Genomic DNA, 13,316 nt, shown 5'->3' with positions numbered 1-13,316 from the left:
TCCCTCACATTTTTCTGCCTTTTTTTTTTTTTTTAAATCCTGCTCTCTTCTGCTCCTATAGTTGTCTAAGAAATTAACATGTACTTTGAAGCCACCTCTGGAAATTTCTCTGTGATTCTGGTAGAATTTAGAGCAAGGGTACTTCAGTAAGCCTTAGTTGTTTGCATCAAAACAAAAGTATCCATTCTTTGCACACATGGACAAACACATTTTTTGGATAATATAATTATATTGTAGAAAATCTTTGCATAAATTGTTATTCTTCTGAACACCTCCTGCGTCATCACAATATTATGCAAACACTTTTTTGCTTAATAGAGTTGATGTTGCTAGGCTATTACTTTCACCACTATTAGGAGTATTGGGGATAGCCATGCCAAGGACAATACCAGACTTTAATATAAACAGCACTATCCTGAATACTTTTAGCTGGAAGATCTTTTGTTATATTTGAGGATCAGGGTTAGAATACTTTGAAAAATGTTATCACTTGAGAAGTAAGATTTGGAAGCTTCTTGATTCAATTAGTCATTAAACATTTACTGAGGATGCCAGGTATTGTTCTAAACATTGAGGATACTTACATACAAATGTAAAAGACACTTCCTTCATTCAGTGAACACACAGTCTAATGAGGGAGACAATATACAAATAGCTATCTACAAGCAAGTTGTTTACGAGATGAATTGGAGATTATTAACTGAGGGAAGTAACTTGCCTCAAGTTAGATTAGGAAAGACTTCTTACAGAAAGGCAGATTTTTTTAGCTGAGACTTGGAGAAACCTAGAGGCAAAGATGAGGAGGGAGAGAATTCTAGACATGGAGGGCAGCAAATAAAATTGCTCAGTCAGGACCTGGAGTATGCATTGAGAGGAACAGCAAGGAGGCTGGTGTCAGTAGATTATAGAGTATGTAGAGGGGTATAAGAAGCAAGAATATGGAAAGGGTAGGAAGGGGTCAGGTTATGGAGAACTTTAAAAATCAAATAGAAGATTTTTTATATAATTCTGGAGGCAATAGGGTATGTGTGTATATATATAAAAAGATATAGAGAAAGAGCTAGAGATAGAGATAGAGACAGACAGACAGACATACAGATGTGCTCAAACTTGCAGTTCAAGAAGATAAATTAGATAGCCGAGAGGAGGATAGTTTGGAGTGGAGAGACTTGAGACAGGAAAGTAATTAGAAGGGTATTACAGTGTGATCAGGGACTACATCAGGGTAGTGGCAGTGTTAGAGGAAAGAAGGGGACATATATGAGAAATATGGCAAAAGTAGAAAAGATGGTACATGGTAGGTAACTAATTGGATATTGGGAGTAAGAGCACCTACCTGCCAGAATTGTTGTGAGGATCAAAGGAGATAATAATTGAAAAGTGCTTTGCACAGTGGCTGGCACATAAGTAAGGTGTGTAAATATTTGTTATTATTAGTGTTTATTATTATTATTATTATTATTATTATTATTATTATTATTATTATTATTAAAGGCAGCCTTAGGACTTGGCTTTAAAGGAAATTCTAAGTCAGAAAGATGAGGTAGTGTACTTTAGGCATATGGGACAGCCTTTGCTAAAAGTATGGAGTTGGAGCTTTTACCCAATAATTCTGATTTAATCCTGTAAGTCCTTACGGAGTCACTGAAATTTACTGTGAGTTACAGTGTTAGTCCCATTTCACCTTTAGAAATATCGCTTGGGTGCCTACATGTAGAGCGAATTGGAAAGGTAAAGAGACTTGAGGTAGGGAGACTATTTTAACCTTTCTCTCCCATGACTCTTCCCTGTCCCCAGTCTATTTTTTCCAGTGTATTATTAAAAATGTGTTCCCAGTACCCTGTGGTTAAGGAATCATCCTCTATCTCCCATTTTCCCTTGTTTGACTAGCCTTTACTTCTGGTTTGATTGCAGAATTTATATTTTATTTACCTCCCAACCCTTTCCTTTGTGTCCTCTGGATCAGAAATGTCAGGAGATGTCAAACTTGCTGCTTTAGCCTGCAAAGCAAAACTCCTGAGTGCCAGATTAAGATGTAATTGGGCGGGGGCAGCTGGGTAGCTCAGTGGATTGAGAGTCAGGCCTAGAGACGGGAGGTCCTAGGTTCAAATCTGGCCTCAGACACTTCCCAGCTGTGTGACCCTGGGCAAGTCACTTGACCCCCATTGCCTACCCTTACCACTCTTCTGCCTTGGAGCCAATACACAGTATTGACTCCAAGACGGAAGGTAAGGGTTTAAAAAAAAAAAAAAAAAAAAGATGTAATTGGGAAATGTTTAAGAAAATAAATTAATATATAGTACAATATAGATAATGCTAGTTTGTGGTTTTCTAAGTGAATATTTGGCCCACAGGAATCCTTTCTATTTTAGTTGAGCTCCACTGCTTCAGATGATTTAGTTCTGTTTCTTTTTTTCAAGGGATTCTATCCCTAAATTCTTATCCAGTGCTTTTTCAATGACCTTCTACTTGAGATGACTTGAAAATTACAGTAGACTTATCACTGTAAAAGTATGTTAGCACCAAGTCATTTTTTAAATGCTTCCCATCAATCTTGGTTTTTTATTGTTTATGTTTCATTTGATTGATCAATTTGTACTTCAAAGACTCTTTTCAGGTCCAAGTAAAAAAAAATTAAATTTCGGGTCTGAATTAAGAACCATCTTTTCTCATGTCAGACTATGCTCAGTTTTTCAAGATAGGCAGGCCAATCTCCTTTACTTTTTAATATATTGCATTCTAGCTGCCTTTCATTTCCTTTTCCTTTTCAATATTAATGCACAATTTGATTTGGTGTGTGTTGATCTATAAAATATTTCCTCTTGACTGTTTGAAAGATTTTGTCCAAAACTTTGGGATTTTAACAGCTGTATTTCTGGGTGAGTTGACCAAGATTCTTTTCTGTTAGCATCTTATAGAGCAGTGATGGTGAACTTTTTAGAAACTGAATGCCCAAACTACAACCCTCATGCTGCATGTGGGCCCTCTGACTTTACCTGAGACAAGGCAGGGAAGAAGAGCTCCCATTGGGCTGCTGGGAAGAGGAGCAGATGATGGGAGAAATGCCTTTAGGTGTGCGTGGAGGAGGGGAAGAGAGTGGCTCCCCTCCAGCATGTGTGTGCCATACGTTCACCAACACAGCTATAGTTAATCAATTTGCTCTGTTCCCTGTTTGTAATATTTCTTGTAATTTTCTCGGGTGATTTCCTGGATTGTGGTATTCAGATTTCTTATGGTAGGGGACCGTTGTATTTTTTTTCCTGAGAGACCAAGAATTCTCAGATTTTTTATTTAACTCTGAAAACTTTGTTTTGTAGAGATCAACTGATTGATCCCTTTTTTTGGTTTGGCCATTTTGATTTGTAGAATATTCAGTCTTCTATGGGCTTCTTGTTTTGTTTCCTCCTATCTGTTGCTATAATTTCCCCTTATACTAAGTATTGATATTAAATTATATTATAATGTCTTCCCTTAAATATGTCTTAAAGGTTACATAGCATGCTTAAATGAGGTTGGACCTAAAGTCTGACTATAGATACTCAATAATATTTTATATATATATGTATTATATTTTTACTATATACATGTAAACCTTTATTCTATTTTTTTCTTTTTAAATCATTTATTAATATTCATTTTTAACATGGTTACATGATTCATGCTCCTACTTTCCCCTTCACTCCCCGCTTTCCCCCCACCCATGGCTGATGCGTATTTCCACTGGTTTTAACATGTGTCATTGATCAAAACCTATTTCCAAATTGTTGATAGTTGCATTGGTGTGGTAGTTTCGAGTCTACATCCCCAATCATGTCCACCTCAACCCATGTGTTCAAGCAGTTGTTTTTCTTCTATGTTTCCTCTCCTGCAGTTCTTCCTCTGAATGTGGGTAGTGTTCTTTTCCATAAATCCCTCAGAATTGTCCTGGGTCATTGCATTGCTGCTGGTACAGAAGTCCATTGCATTCGATTTTACCATAGTATATCAGTCTCTGTGTACAATGTTTTTCTGGCTCTGCTCCTTTTGCTCTGAATCAGTTCCTGGAGGTCTTTCCAGTTCACATGGAACTCCTCTAGTTTATTATTCCTTTTAGCACAATAGTATTCCATCACCAGCATATACCACAGTTTGTTCAGCCATTATCCAATTGAAGGACGTACCCTCCTTTTCCAGTTCTTTGCCACCACAAAAAGCGCAGCTATAAATATTTTTGTACAAGTCTGTTTATTTATGATCTCTTTGGGGTACAAACCCAGCAATGGTATGGCTGGATCAAAGGGCAGGCAATCTTTTATAGTCCTTTGAGCATAGTTCCAAAAATATGGAATGCTTCACGAATTTGCGTGTCATCCTTGCGCAGGGGCCATGCTAATCTTCTCTGTATTGTTCCAATTTTTAGTATATGTGCTGCCGAAGCGAGCACAATAATATTTGATATTTATTTTATTTTTTAAGATTTTTAATGTGTTTTTTCCATGTAAGATCTCATTAAACAGCTATAGTAATCTTTTGCAGTAGGTCCTGCAGCCTTAGGGCTATTATTTCTATGGTTGTACAGCTAGTTAGTGTCAGAGTCTGGATTCATTTTTTTTTCAGCTTCTAAGGCAACACTGTACTATGCCACCTTATTTCATGATAAGGATGCATTTTTCAAATGTTTAGAAATATTCTAAATTATCATGGTTTTTTTTTTTTTTTAAACCCTTGTACTTCGGTGTATTGTCTCATAGGTGGAAGAGTGGTAAGGGTGGGCAATGGGGGTCAAGTGACTTGCCCAGGGTCACACAGCTGGGAAGTGGCTGAGGCCGGGTTTGAACCTAGGACCTCCTGTCTCTAGGCTCCACTGAGCTACCCAGCTGCCCTCATGGTTTTTTTTATGAGTAGTTTTGCTATCTTTTTTTAATTGATTAAGAAAATTTTTCCATGGTTACATGATTCATGTCCTTTCCCTCTCCTCCTCCTACCTCCCTCCCATAGCCAACGTGCAATTCTACTGGGTTTTACATGTGTCATTGATCAAGACCTATTTCCATATTATTGATATTTGCACTAGGGTGATCATTTAGAGTCTATATCCCCAATCATGTCCCCATTGACCCATGTGATCAAGCAGTTGTTTTTCTTCTGCGTTTCTACTCCCACAGTTCTTTCTCTGGATGTGGATAACATTCTTTCTCATAGGTCCCTTAGAAATGTCTTGGATCATTGCATTGCTGCTAGTAGTGAAGTCCATTACATTCTGTTGTAGTTTTTGCTAGATAAATATATTCTACTTACTATTTTGTACCTTAGTTGTTCTGTACAGGATCTTTCCTTACCTTATTAACAGTTTCTCATCTAAATCACTACTTAGAGAGTATCAACTAAAATGATAATTTTATAATGTTTGTTATGATTTTATAATGTTATAAAGTTTCTACCATACTAATTTTTATTATCCTGACATGTATATGGCTCTTCTTTTTCCCCTATTTACATATAATAAGGGTATTTAGCATCTTCCTCATTAGCTTTTTTTTGGTACATGTGCACATGTCCTTTCTAGTGAAATTGAATTGAAACATGCAGAATATCTGTCCTGATGGATTAGTTGTGTTTCAAGGTCTCATTGCAATTTATTTTGCCTTTCAGGTGATACTAATCCATATAGCAGCTAGGTGGCATAGTGAATAGAGTGGCTGGGCCTAGAGTCAGAAAGACTCATATTACTGTGTTCAAATGTGATCTCAGATACTGACTGGCCATATTACTTTGAACAGGTCATGTAACTCTGTTTGCCTCAGTTTCCTCATCTGTAAAATGAACTGGAGAAGGAAATGATAAACTACTTCAGGATCTTCGCAAAGAAAGCCCCAAATACGGTCTTAAAAAGTTGGATATGATTGAACTAGTTTGTACTCCATACAGAAAATTTCGCTGATCTCTGCAATGTTTTCTAGTATCAAATAAAACTTTATAAAACACTTCATACAGGACCTGACATGTAATAGGTGCTTAATAATGCTCATATCCTTCTTTTCCCCCCTTTTTTTGCACTTTAACTTGATGCTACTTTGTTATATTATTGGTAAAAGCATGTAGTTCACAAGCTGGGTGCAGCTCTTATAATTCAACTGTTGATCTGAAAAGACTGCAAGCCTCACTGTCAAACAGCCATATCAGCAATTTGAAAGCTCTTGTTTATATGGAACGGCTTTCTTTTTCTTGGTTTGAGCTTTAGAAATGAACTGTCATGAAATGTGAACAGGAAAAAAGAACAGGGCCACACACATTTTCTTTCAATCACTCAACAACATATATATTTGTTTTGTGTTGCAAGTCAGTAAAACACTATGATGTTTTATCCCCAGCCTGTTCTTTATAACCAAACATCAATTATTTGCTGAATGCAAAGCTCAGGGATTTCTTGTAGACTTAAATCTAAATTTAAATGACCAAGAGAAAATAGAATAATTTTGAGCTGTTGTAATCTACTTAATCTGCCAACACCTTCACATAAAACCAGTCAAGAAAGCAAAGGATTAACAGCTTTTATTGTCTGAATTTTCACAGTAACACACTGATTAGATCAAGTGTCCCAAACTTAGTAACAAATCTTTTCATCTCATGTCTCAAAAAACTAACACCATTTGAAATATCTCATAGGATTATCTTTTTCTTTATATGCCTTGTACATTAGAATTTGGATCTTAGAAGAGGGGTGAGTGATTTTGTAAAGCCTAGATCTCTTCTATATTCTGATATTTGGCCATATTTGGAAAAAGATTAGGTAATTATGAAGAATTTCCTAGTTTCAGTAGCTGTTGAATTGCCTAGTGAAATCCATGTTGCAAGAGACAAAAAATTGCGAATCTGCTCTTCCACAGCAGATTCCTATTTAAAACTTTGTGCTTCTATGTGATCTATGCTTTAACTTTCTTGATTTTTTCTCCTGCTCATTCTTAATTTTCACAAATGCAAATAAGACTTCCAAAGTCTCTGAATACTTCATTAGATTGAGGAGTCAGTAGATATGAGGTAGACAGGAGCAGCTAGGTGGCTCAGTGCACCAGGCCTGGAGTTGAGAGGACCTGAGTTCAAATGTGGCTCCAGATTCTTCCCAATTGTGTGACTATGGGCAAATCACTTAATCCTAATTGCCTAGCCCTTACTACTCATCTGCCTTGGAACCAATACTTAGTATCAATTCTAAGTCAGAAAAAAAAGAAATGAAGTAAGTTGCATTGATCTCAATAGTTAGATATTATAAATATGATTAAGGACCAGAACTTAAGAATACCTTGAAGGACACAAATTCTTTTGTCAAATAACATGACTAGGCCTTCTAGTGTTAAGTGATTGTGTGTCCAATCCTGTCAGCTACTTGTGTTATTGGCAAGAATATGAATTAAACAGTGTGAATGACTCAGTGAAGCTTAAAATGATCAGTGGTACAATTCAGTTAAATTCAAATATTTATAAAGCACTTATTCCATGGAAGATGGGATGCAGATTAGCATATTGGATACATGTAGAAAGGAAAGGACAGAATTAGGAGAACACTTTTCCTTAAACTCAAACTGTATCTACTCTGAAAAAAAGTTCCCTTTATACTCCTTTTCCCATTAAGTTGTGCTACTCAGTTTAAGTGACTCATTTTGGATAGAAAACATGTAAGCAGGTCTCATTCTTTGCACAATGTTTTAATATACATTTTTGAAATATGCTTTAATCTTATCTAGGATTTTCCCAAATGGTAGAAATATGAATATTTTTGCCATCTTACCATATTTCCTTTTTTTTGAAAATCTTTTTTATTCATTCTTGAAAAATTTGTTGAGGACCTTCATAACGCAAGCCACATTACTGAATTTATCACTAACTGAAATGATGATATAGATGTTATCCTTGCATTTGGGAAGTAGAAAGAGTATCTTAGTTTTTCATTAAGAATAAATACTTGCCTTAGAGATGATATTTAGTATCAATTCTAAGACTGAAGGTAAGAGTTAAAAAAAATACCACCAGTTTGAAGAAACAGAATATTTGTGTTTTGCTTTCTTCCTTTGTTCTTTGATTTATTTTTTCAACTCAGGCCTTTTGCTGTAGATTAATTTCTAAATTTTCTCATCTTGAGGAATCAGGACAGCAGTTTTCTTCATTGTTTGTTATAAATTGAGGAGGTACAAAAGTAATAGCTGCTTGAATCCTACACTGCTATTAATATCAAATTTAACAAAGTAACAAAGATTTAAAAAATGATTTTGTTTATTTTACTCAACAAGTAAAAACATATTTTAAACTCTTTGATTTACTTAATTGCCTTGACCAAGACTTAATTGTCATGTCTGGGGATGGGGTATATTAATTTTCCTGTCTTTTCCTGCATATACTTCTGAATTCTTTTTTAACCCTAGTCAGGTAGACTTTATAACATGTTATTTGCACTTCTATTTTACTTAGAAGGACATCTTTGACAAAATTATGTCTGTACTTATATTAATTTTTCACTCCCTGCCCTTTAAACTTCTTAACCTTCTCTCAAAACATACTTCTTACATTGGGGGCCAATGGGACATGCCAGTTGATTGCAAAGCCTAAGTAATTGTTTGGTATCTGCCATCATTCCTGCTTGTTAGGGCCTATGGAGGTGGGGAACTAGGCAGGTAGCCCTGAGTCAGAGTGATGTGGTCACTGGATAATAAAGTTGATCTTTGACTAAAGGTTTGCCAGTAGTGCTGATAGTATTGATATGTTGTTCTGCAGAATTGGTTTAACCCTGTTCTAGGCCTACGAGTACCCACATTCTCGCTCCCTCCCCCCAGGGGCCCGGGGGTATGGAGTAAGTGAGAGGTCAGGGGAAAAGTCAGGAAAGAACTGCCCAGCCCTGGGTTTCCAGGGCTTTATATACCCTTGGCCCAACTGGCAGTTGGTGCTTGCCCTATGGCTCATGCCATGGTCAACATTACAACCAGGGCAACTGACAGGTTGCCCCAAGCCAACATGGCAATGTTAATAATCCTATATTACAGCATCTGGCACAGCTTTGGAGAAAATAGTAGAATGCAAAGGAGAAAAAGAATAGATTAACCTGTGAGGATTATAAGTAAAAAATAAGTTTTGCCTGCGAAAGCTTGGTAAAGGATTTGAGGCAGAAAGTATGGCACAGTTGCTATGGTACAGAAAGTAAGGATCTTGAATGTGAGTTATAGTATATTCCAGAGAAGGGGAATGATTCTGTTAAAGAAACTGATAAAGAAGACAGAACTGGTGATGAAGGTTATGGACCAACCAGAGAAGGATAAAGTAGTGAATCCAGTGTATCTTGAGATAGAAATGTGGCATTGACTAAAAATGTCCAAGATTAAGAAGGTGAGGAAATGGGAAGGGTGATAGGTGATAAGTGATGAATGACTGGATGTGAGAGCCAGGTCTGGGCTTAAACCCACCTTTACAGCTATAGAGGGAGAGGGAGAAGTAGGGAGAAGGAGAATGGGAGAGGAAATTAGAGAGACAGAGAGAGAGAGAGAGAGAGACAGAGAGAGAGAGAGACAGACAGACAGACAGACAGACTGACAGACAGACAAACACAGAGAGACAGAGTGAGAGACAGAGAGAGAGAATGTGAGTTTGTCAGTGAGTCTGTTTAGTAGGGAGGCCAGCTCCTTACAAGTGAAAAGATAGTGAAAGAAAGAAAAAGAGAGAAAGATAAAGAGCAAGCACCTGAATGATTGGGAGAGATAAGCTGAGCAGGTAAAACACACAGTAGCACAAAGATTATGGCTAGGTCTTCCATTTATCATGACAAAGAGCAAAATTTTTATAGACTGTGAGTGTTAAGCATTACATCATGTAAGAGGGGTAACTTTCTCACAGAATATTTTTTGTGAAAAGACTTTACCCAAAACATTTCTAGGGGACTTCTACAAACCCAAGCAATTAAGAAATATTGTTAATAACTTGAGTTTATAGGAATTGGGAAAAAAGATTCTGGGTCATTTGGTCATGACATTACAAAAGCTTCTTTGGTTATTAAAATAATGAACAACTCAAGGATTATTGTGATGGAAGTTTTCAGGAGATGTCTTTAGCTAGACAATACTTTTGGCCTGCTATTCTGAGATTCTGGCCTTGCCATGAATTCCCAGGCAAACTCATAAGCATGTCTTTCATGGCCGCTTTTCCTCAGTGGATCTAATTTGTTTTTATGTTCCTTCATATATCCTCACATTCTGCCCCACCCCACATTTTTTAAAAATTAAAAAGCTGTATTTCATTTACTGAAGTCTCAACATTATTAATGGTGATTATAATGAATCACAATAAAAAGGAAAAGATTATGCATATAATGATTATAACAAAAAGAGAAATGATTTGTATTAAAATCTGAGACAGGTTTCCAAAAGGATTAAAAGACTTAAAAGTATTGAGTATAGAATCTGCTATTGCTTTCATGTTTGCATTAAGAACCTTACTATTTAAAGATAAGTATGTTTAAATAAATCTTGTACATCCATTAAAATGTTACTGTAGTGCTACTAGGTTCCAAGAATCCCTTAATATTTCTTCAATAGTTATAGAATGGAGTATGGTAGCAAAAGGTACTCATACTTCTAGCAGAAATTTATAAATCATCTCTCATATTCCATCTCTAGTTCTTCTATCACCGACCCATTTTGCCTTAGGCTGCACCTTTAAACAAGGTTTTGGCACATATTCTTATGCAGCTAAGTAATAGGAGTTCTGGTGGCTTATAGATTATATGTCATAGTAGGTGAGTTATTAAACAATGTATTAACTTCTACTTCTCATAGTAGTAAAGAATTATCAGACTTAATTTTTCCAATACTTTCAAAATATGTCAGGAGTCTCGCCCAATGTGGAAAAGGTCGGTAAGCCCAATACATAGTTGCTTGTGTCCCTGCACAACCTTTATCAAAAATACCATTACATTTATGTCTTTGAGTTGTTACCATATGTATAGCTCTGTGTGCTAGGACTTTGACTTGGTCCCAGGTGGGTATCTCTGTTTCTCTCATCATCTTGGCTTGTTGATTTGTGACATCTCTAAGCTTGAGTCTCTTCAGTTTTTCTGTAAGATGAGGTACAGGCTTGGACATTCCTCTGGGGTGTCCATACCGGCTTCTTAGTTGCCTCTGGAAAAATACAATTGACCTCTCTGCTCCAGTTAATAGTGGATTGTGGTCTTGTCATGAATTAGTTAAAATGTATTTCTATATAACATAGTCCTCGCTCCTTTTGGTGTCATGAAAATGAGTCATAGCAACATTTAAATTGTTTTGATCAAAGATTAAAAAATTGAGTGTAATTTCCATAAACCTTTTTTCTTAAATTTGCCTTAATTTACTTTACCATGATCATTAAAAAATTTTGTATTCCTGTCTTAACTTTTTATTAAAAGTAGACTCTTCCTTATTACATCACAGACTTCTGTAGGAGATCGACCTTTCCTTTGTCTTCTCTACTATGGCTATGAAAAGGGAGGGGGAAAGTAGCAGAGGGTGGTATGGGGAAGAGGGCAGGAGGAAAGTGGCATAAGGGAGACTCTGATGTCTGTTTTTTTGGCTTTTTATCAAGTTATTTTTCTTTATACATTTAAATAATTCACTAATGGGTAATTCATTACTTTCGTTTTTTGTCAGATCTTGCCTTATCTCTCATTTTATTCTATAAATTACTCTGTTAAAGAAACCCTCAAATTACTCTGTAGTTTTATAGCTAACTTAAAAAAAAATTTCAAAAGGTTTTCCTTTATTCCCTCTTTTGCTATTTTGGTTTTTGAATTCCAGTAAAAAATAAGTATAGACATTTTCTTTTTGTGTGTCAGAAAAGAGTTAATGGGTTTGCAGAAAGTATTTTAACTCCTTATTATCTCAAAGTTGTCTTCTAATTTATCTCCCAGTTTGTTTACATTACTGAGAAATGAGAAAAAAATGCTTTACTAACAATCTTCTCTTTTTGACTCCTTCATTTATGGAACTTACGTGTTTTAAAACCTTCATATTGCATTTCTTCCAATGGATTTTTAATTAAAAACTCCATAACTTTTAAATATATTTTGATAACTTTGTAACAGTTGCCTTGATTTTTTAATGTAATATTCTCTCACTGATTTGTATTTGCTTTTAAGTGTAATCTCAAAACATTTACTCCTTTTTCCCTTCAAACCTCTGCTTCAGGCAGAATCCATATTGTCTATTTTTTCCCTTATGATATGATATCTCCACATAGCTACATACATTTTTCATATGATATGTCTGCCCTCTGGCTCTCATAAAGAGGCCCCATATTTCATTAAAAGTCACTTATAAATTATATCTTTTGTATGCTTATCCTACACCTCTTTCACTTTCTGACTTGTTTTTGCCATCACTCAACTTAAGGTTTTCTGTCGTCTTCTATTATCAATCCCTTTATCAATTGCAGCATCATTTACATCATTTACACATCAATTGCTTACATATTGTCTTATCCCAGTCTCCTTAAGAATTAATTTTCTTTACAGTACACATTCATATGCCCTTTGTGTTTACCTAAAATTACATTCTAACAAATTGCATTCAAATATATGTTTACCCCTAAACCATGAAATCATACTTATCTGGAGTATATATTTTGATAACAATTCATATATCCCAATCCATTGCAATTGTTTAGAAATTCAGAAATTCCTTTTTGCAATATTTCAAACTCTTGGTACCTATGTCATTTTACATTTGCAGATTGACAAATTTAAAACTTCTCCTTCCACAATATTCATTGTATTGTCACTTGTTGCTTGCTTTAACCATATGTCTATTAAAATAATATTTTCACATTCTCATTTAAAGACTCAAATTTTTGATCATATAGAATGTTCTCCATATTATATTACAATTTATTTCCGAAAGCTGATACAAATTCTTATTTATTTTACACTTATTGTACTAGACCATATCTTCCTGTAAGCAGCTTGGCCAACTCTCATAAGAGGTTTGATTCCCAAAGTAAAAAAAAATCCTTTTTACCAATTAGGCTATTTACCCATAACAATTAGAGAAACATTATATTCCTGTTTTCAGTTAACTCAAATATCCTAGATATGTCCAAACTTTCAAATCTGTAACCATTATTCATTTAAAATCCTAGTGAGAATAGACAATTCTTTTACCATTAATTTTTTTTTTTTAAACCCTTAACTTCGGTGTATTGTCTCATAGGTGGAAGAGTGGTAAGGGTGGGCAATGGGGGTCAAGTGACTTGCCCAGGATCACACAGCTGGGAAGTGGCTGAGGCCGGGTTTGAACGTAGGACTTCCTGTCTCTAGGCCTGACTCT

The 13,316-nt window shown here is 35.6% G+C and overlaps 1 protein-coding gene and 1 non-coding gene across 2 annotated transcripts in view; one reads left to right on the top strand and one right to left on the bottom strand.

The window, feature by feature from the left end:
- WDR70 (WD repeat domain 70) overlaps positions 1-13,316 on the top strand; it is a 333,473-nt gene that overhangs the window by 100,750 nt on the left and 219,407 nt on the right. The gene's annotated exons all lie outside the window — the stretch shown is intronic.
- LOC123232638 lies at positions 4,316-4,423 on the bottom strand. Its single transcript, XR_006505167.1, has one exon. It is a non-coding gene; the product is annotated as a U6 spliceosomal RNA (small nuclear RNA).

Source organism: Gracilinanus agilis, chromosome 1 (assembly GCF_016433145.1).
Source record: "Gracilinanus agilis isolate LMUSP501 chromosome 1, AgileGrace, whole genome shotgun sequence".
Lineage (NCBI taxonomy): Eukaryota > Metazoa > Chordata > Mammalia > Didelphimorphia > Didelphidae > Gracilinanus > Gracilinanus agilis.
Note: the sequence above shows the minus strand (reverse complement) of the source record. Positions and strands in the feature narration are given on the sequence as shown.